Source organism: Cetorhinus maximus, chromosome 38 (genome assembly GCF_964194155.1).
Source record: "Cetorhinus maximus chromosome 38, sCetMax3.hap1.1, whole genome shotgun sequence".
NCBI lineage: Eukaryota > Metazoa > Chordata > Chondrichthyes > Lamniformes > Cetorhinidae > Cetorhinus > Cetorhinus maximus.
Window position 1 is genome coordinate 4,057,518 of NC_135916.1, and position 7,029 is coordinate 4,064,546.

A 7,029-nucleotide genomic window follows, 5' to 3' on the forward strand; every position below is an offset into this window, starting at 1 on the left:
TCTGAAGATGTTGAATTCAGTTTTGAGTCCATAATGCTGGAAGACGCCAAATTGGAAGATGAGGTTCTTTTCCCACTGCTTTGTTGGGCTTCACTTGAACATTGAATCAGGCCGAGGACTGAAATGTGAGCATGAGAGCAAGAGGCTGGACTGGTATAGAAACCGGGGATGGGCCTTGTTTGTGGACTGAGCAGAGATGTTCTACAAAGTGATCACCCAGCCTGTGTTGAGTCTTCCCAAAGTAGAGGAGTCCACACTGTCAGCAGCGAATGCAATGGACTAATTTTCTATTTCCTTTGTTCTTTCATGGGATGTGGGTGTCAATGGCAGGATGTGCCTTTGTTACCCATCCCTAATTGCCCTTGAGCTGAGTGACGTGCTGGGCCCTTTCAGAGGACAGTTAAGAGTCAACCACATACCTATGTGAGGAAAGTCACAAGTAAGGCAGGCCTGATAAGGTTGAAGGTTTTCCTTCCCTGTAGGGTGTTACTGAACCAGATGGGTTTTTATTCAAATCGATGGCGGTTTCATGGTCACCGTTACTGGGAGATGAGTTTTCAATTCCACATTTTGGTACCTAAATTTCGACTTGAATCCGTGTCCCCAGTGGATGAACCTGACGCTCAACCTTATAATGTAACCACATTACAACTCTTACACTTCGTGAGTGCAAGAGGAACAAGTAAGTAGTTCCTTCAGCTGAAAGGAGTATTTTTCCTTAATTGTAAAACATTTTCGGAGTATGAAATTGCCTGTAACTACACGGAAATAGAAATACCTGGAAAATCTCAGTAGGTCTGACAGCATCTGCAGAGCGGAATACAGTTCACGTTTCGAGTCCATAAAACACTTCATCAGAACTGAGGAAAATAGAAATGAGGTGAAATATAAGCTGTTTAAGGGGGTGGGACAGGTAGAGCTGGAAAGAAGACCAGTGATAGGTGGAGGCAAAGAAGAGATTGCCAAAGATTTCATAGACAAAAGGACAAAGGGGTGTCGGCAGTCTCCATTTGTGCTTGTTTATGTACAACATTTTCGCATGTGGTGATGAGGCTCAGTGATGGAATGCATGTTTTGCATGGTCCCGGGTTAAATCCCCGGCATTTGCACTTTTAAATGCAGAGGTGCACAGCTTCTCACCTTCACACACACAGACATGGTAAACTCGCTTCATATGCGCAGAAAGCGATCATTCGCCAGCTTCCAAATTCATTGACGGATGCGCCACCAAGGTGCAGACAAAGTGGAACAAATAAAGATGGTCATGAATTGGTTAGAGGGCTGTGGAGATGAAAGTACAAAGACGCAATTGAACAAAAGGCAAAGAGAGGGGGAATGGTAATAGTAAAGGAAAAAAAGAACATTGGTCTAGAGAAGGTGTTAATAGCATATTGAAGATCAGCGCTGTCTGAAAGCAAAATAGCAGATTGTGTTAAATGGAGAATAAAGGTCAGTGCTGCCTGTAAACAAAACAAGAGAACAAGTTATAGACTGACAATCGAGGAAAATAATACTAATAGGGGACAGAGTTGATCATCTGAAGATGTTGAGCTCAGTGTTGGGTCCATAAGGTTGGAAGACGCCTAATTGGAAGATGAGGTTCTTTTCCCACAGCATTGTTGGGCTTTATTGGAACATTGCATCAAGCGGAGGACTGAAATGTGAGCATAAGAGCAAGATGCTGGACTGGAATAGCAACCCGGGCGGGGCCATGTTTGTGAACTGAGCAGAGATGTTCTACAAAGTGGTCACCCAGCCTGTGTTGAGTCTTCCCAAAGTAGAGGAGTCCACACTGCCAGCAGCGAATGAAATGGGCTAATTTTATATTTCGTTTGATCTGTCATGGGATATGGATTTCACTGGCAAGTCCTGCATTTGTTACCCAACCCTAATTGCCCTTGAACTGAGTGAGTTGCTGGACCCTTTCTGAGGGCAGATAAGAGTCAATCACATACCGATGTGTGGAAAGTCATACGTCGGCCAGGCCTGATATGGATGAAATTTTCCTTCCCTGAAGGATGGTAGAGGTACAAATAAATCGCTGTCTCACTTGTCAGAAGTCATTTTACGCAATAGTAGAACAGGCTCGAAAGGTGAAATGGCCTTTAACATTCGCATGTGTGAGGTCCCGAGTTCGATCCCTGCTATCTACCCTTCACCTTCTGAATGCAGCGGTGCACAGCTTCTCAGCTTTATACACACAGAAATGTAAACTCACTTCAAACATGCAGAAAGTGAATTCAATGAACGGTGCACCATCTGTCAGAATGGCTTCAAAATAGAACTGTTCACACAAGCAACCTGTGGTTGTTCATTGAGACAACCATGAGGGCCAGCAGCCACTGGTTTGTGCCATCAGTCTTTTGTGTCTCAGGACAGTCAGAGCGTCACTCGGCTCAGGGCGAAATGACCTTTGCCTACACGTATGTATTTGTGCTTGTTTATGTCACTGTGGGTGGTATGTGGGGATGTAGCTCAGTGGTAGAGTGCATGCTTCGCATGTATGAGGTCCTGGGTCCGATCCCTGGCATCACCGCTTCACATTTTGGATGCAGCAGTGCACAGCTTCTCACCTTTGGACACCAAAGACATGGCAAATTCGCTTCCTATGTGCGGAAAGTGAACAAGCGCCAGCAACCAAATTCAATGAAGGATGCACCATCTGTTGGAACGGCTTCCGAACAGAGCGGTTTACAGAACCAAAGCAGCACCTGTTGTTGATCATTGAGACAAACATGAGAGACTATAGACATAACCAAAGCACATGCGGCAAAGCACAAACAACCTGCGGTAGTCAATTGAGACAACAATGAGGGCCCACGGCCACACAATAGACACTGGTGACTCACGACACTCACTCAGAGTTTAAGCACTAGTTCAGTAGAGTTCAGGTGCTCAGCTGCACGGTGCCTGGGAGTTTGTGGATCCCTCCAGCTCGGTAAGGAACTCACCCAGAATGGATATCCCATTTTAGGCAGCACTCTTTAAGAAGAATGCGAAGGTTTCAGAATGGGTTGCACTGAGGTTATAACCAGGGGCGCTCCAGAGACAAGGGACTTCAGGTCCGCAGAGGTGTTGCCGAGTCTTGGGCTTTTCCCCTTTTAGAGGGAATGTTGAGAGGAAGTTTGATAGAGGCGTTCAAACTCATGAGAGGTCTAGAAAGAGTCGATGGGAAGAAGCAGTTCCCAGTGCTGTGATGAAGGGAGGTATTGACATCCATGAACTTATTGGGGCTGATTGCATCGAGATTGGGTTGATTGTATCGAGAATGAGGGTGATCCTATCGAAATTGGGGGTGATTTTATAGAGATTGGAGTGTTTGTATCAAGGTTGGGGGTTGACTTTCAAGATTGGGGATGATTGTATCGAGATTGGGGTGAGTGTATCGGGATTGGGGAGATTGAATCGAGATTGCGGGTGATTGTATCGGGATGGGGATGATTGTATCGAGATTGGGCTGATTATATCGAATTTTGGGGCGATTGTGCCAAGATTGGACGTGTATATATCGAGACTGGGGAGATTCTATCGATATTATGGGTGATTGTGCCGAAATTGGGATGATTGTACCGAGATGGTAGTGATTGTATCGAGGCCTTGATATTGATGGAAACCTGACATGGGTCGCTCGCAATGTTCCTGTGAATGAAGCCTTCTCCTCTCCATGCTCCATCCACACAGCCCAGCCTGTCATGGCGCCAGGCTGGCACTTATAACCACGTCGCACCTTGGTGTGTCCTTTCACTTCTCTCGCACTTTCTCCTGAGGCAACTTGACTGTCTTCCTGCCCTCTAATCCAAAATCCCTCTTCGCCAGCCCTCACCAAATTATCATCAAACCGCTGGCACCTAAATATCTTCACTTCCGCTCTCCCTCAGCCTCAGGAATGTGTGACTTCTCGCCTCCCGTGACTGAATTTCCAACTCCTCGTATTCTCTCTCCTCAGTGCCCGTTGCCCTCTTACCCTCCCTGAACCCCTTTCTCAATGAATAGTAACTAATTAGATTCCCGGTCAGTCTCTTGGCCTCGCTATCTTCGATGTCCTGCTCTCTATTAAAACCATGACTTTCGTCACGCCGGCCATTGTCCTGGTGCAGCTCCCATCTCCGCTTAACCAAAAGGGACACAGACTTGAAAGGATATGGCGAGTAATTGGTCCAGATGTCCACTGCCACGATCTCTCTGAAGCATGTAAAACAATACAAGCTCCCTCTCTCATCGAATAAAAATATTCACTCTTCCAGGACCATGCTGGGACACACAGATATCCGGACATCCTTTCCCTAATTCATAACCTATTCTGAATCACTGTCGCCTGCCTCCTCACTCACCTCCAAAAACAAGTGCGAGGAGCTGATGGAACTCTTTGTCATTAAGCTTGGGACTCTCCAATCATTTGCCTCTTCCAGTAATTCCGAATTCTGCTATTTTGCTTTCAGACAGCGCCCACATTAACTCTGATTTTATCACCTACTCTGGGCCGCTACTTTGTTCCTTTAATACAATCATTAGCACTCGCTTTGTCTTGTGTTCAATGAGATCTTTTCATTCAATCTACCACGCCCTTTAAATTATCCCTGTCCTCCTTAGGTGCCAGCCTCTCCCCCGCAGGTTTATTCAAGGGCACTTAGACCATCACATCCCTATGTCTCTCTTATGCTCGGAAGAAGACTCATATTCGAATCTAAAAATTAACTGTTTCTCTCTCCACTGATGCTGCCGGCCGTGCCGAGTATTTTCAGCTCTTTCTGTTCATATTTCAGTTTCCAAGGACTCAATATTTTCCTCCCTCATTCTACCCATCCACACTTCTAAAGGGCTATTAGTTCCGAAGCGGGCGGTTGTTTACTGTGGTTCAGCGGGAAAGCACACAATTTGTGTGTTTGAATTGCTGGGTTCCATCCTCAGCATCTCCATGATGGCAAATTAAGAACAAAATTGGGGAGATTCTTTTCAACTATCTCACTTTTACAAGCAAAGGCAAGGTCGGCTTGCTTCAAAGCTCAATGAAACCCCATGAATGAAGCCATGTCCCCCAACCCCTCGCCCCACCTGTCTATGCCTTCCACCCAGCACAGTCTGTTGTGGTGTTTGTCTGGCACTTATCACAACCTCACACATTCCTCTGGAGAAGAGTCATTCGGACTCGAAACGTTAACTCTGATTCCCTTTCCACAGACGCTCTCAGGCCTGCTGGGTTTTTCGAGTATTTCCTGCTGTTATTTTAGATTTCCAGCATCCGCAGTATTATGCTTCTATCACAGATTGCTCTGCCCTTTCACTTCTCTGTGGCTTTCTCCTCCTTTGACAATCTCCCTTTGCTCATCCCCTCCTTACTGTAACCCCGATTCTCTACGGTGCACCAAAGTAACATCAAAATCTTCTCACCGACATATCTGCAGTGCGTTCCTCCCTCAGCCTCATCGAGAGCTGCTTGACACATTCGACGACCCCATCCCAATTACTCGTGCTCTCTCTGCTCTGAGATCACAGCCCTCTTATCCACCCCAGTCCCTTAATCCCTCCAGAGATGGAAACTCCCCAAACTGATTACCCCATTGTCCTTGGCACCTTTGATCTACAGGTCCCTATTCAAACCATTCCCATATCTCTCCCTGGTCACTCTGCTGGTAAAACACTCATTCCCGCATAACTCCAAGGGACACACGCCTGAAGGAGATCACAGACAGCTGCTTGAGGCCATCTGGTCTGCCTGGGGATTCCTATGATTAATAGATATCCACTGACTTGCTTTTTCTTATCGAAACCTTTTTCTGAAACACCGCCCTCTTTCTCTTCCAGCTTCACCTCTAGTAACAAGTGCGAGGAGCTCCTAAACTACTTGGCAGTAAGATTGAGAGCATAACTCCAGCTATTGCGCCCCTTCAATTGTATTTAGCCATTGTTGCTGAGCTATGCTCACTGCCTTTGATTGGTTGAGCCTGGGTATTTTCACAGCAAACGAATTATCCACCACAGAATCACCCAGAAGTTGAGTTGGTGGCATGGAGTTGACATTCTGAAGCATTGTATGAAATACTGCAAATATAATTCCTCCACACTTAGAAACGAGCGTCATCCCTGCATATCGCTAATATATGTATACATATATATGTATATCTATATCTATGTATATATATATATATATGTAACATACACTCACACACACAAACACACACACGTGTGTATACACACACACACACACAACTTTAGGATAAAGAAAGAGGAACTTTGCATACATATATATATATATACAAAGTTCCACTTTCTTTATCCTACAGTTGAACTCCCATCATCCTCCTCTGATGCCTAGGAGACCCAACTTATCTTCCCTCTACTCTGCCCTCAGCAGACTGCTGAACACTCACTTATCCTTCCTGGCTCCAATTTTTTGTGATATTGTTCAGCGTTTTCTATCCTCAGGGATTGTCCTTCTCTCCTTCAAATGCGCTTCTAACATCCTACTTGACCCTCACCCCTTCCCCACCAAATGAACAGATGTGAAATCTACACTCTTTGAAACCAGTGACCCCACCTCCAGTCTCCCCATTATCTCCATCCACCATGAATGTGCAGAGCCCCCAAAACTGTCTCTGCATGGAAAGGGAACAGATCAGCGTCGCATATGAAAGGATGTCTGACTGTGACAAAGATCAAAAAATATCTCCACAAAATGTGACAGGAGCGGATAAATCGAGCGTGGTCGCCATAGAAAGCACTAAAAGTAGAACAGGCACATCAACATTTAGCAATCTGGGGATGTAGCTCAGTGGTAGAGCGCATGCTTCGCATGTATGAGGTCCCGGGTTCGATCCCCGGCATCTCCATTGCAACTTTAGAATTCAGCGGTGCACAGCTTCTCACCTTTCCACACACAGATGTGGTCCACTCGCTTCATATGACCAAAACAGAACCTGTTGTTGATCATTGAGACAAACATGAGAGACTGTCGACATGGCCAAAACAGATACTGGTGTTGTTCATTGAGACAACTATGAGGGCCCACAGCCACACCATAGAATTTGAGTT

At 45.8% G+C, this 7,029-nt stretch overlaps 1 non-coding gene across 1 annotated transcript; it reads left to right on the top strand.

Annotated features, from left to right (window-relative positions):
- The first annotated feature begins 6,755 nt into the window (after positions 1-6,755).
- Positions 6,756-6,827, top strand: trnaa-cgc (transfer RNA alanine (anticodon CGC)). The gene has a single exon. It is a non-coding gene; the product is annotated as a tRNA-Ala (tRNA).
- The last annotated feature ends 202 nt before the right edge of the window (positions 6,828-7,029 follow it).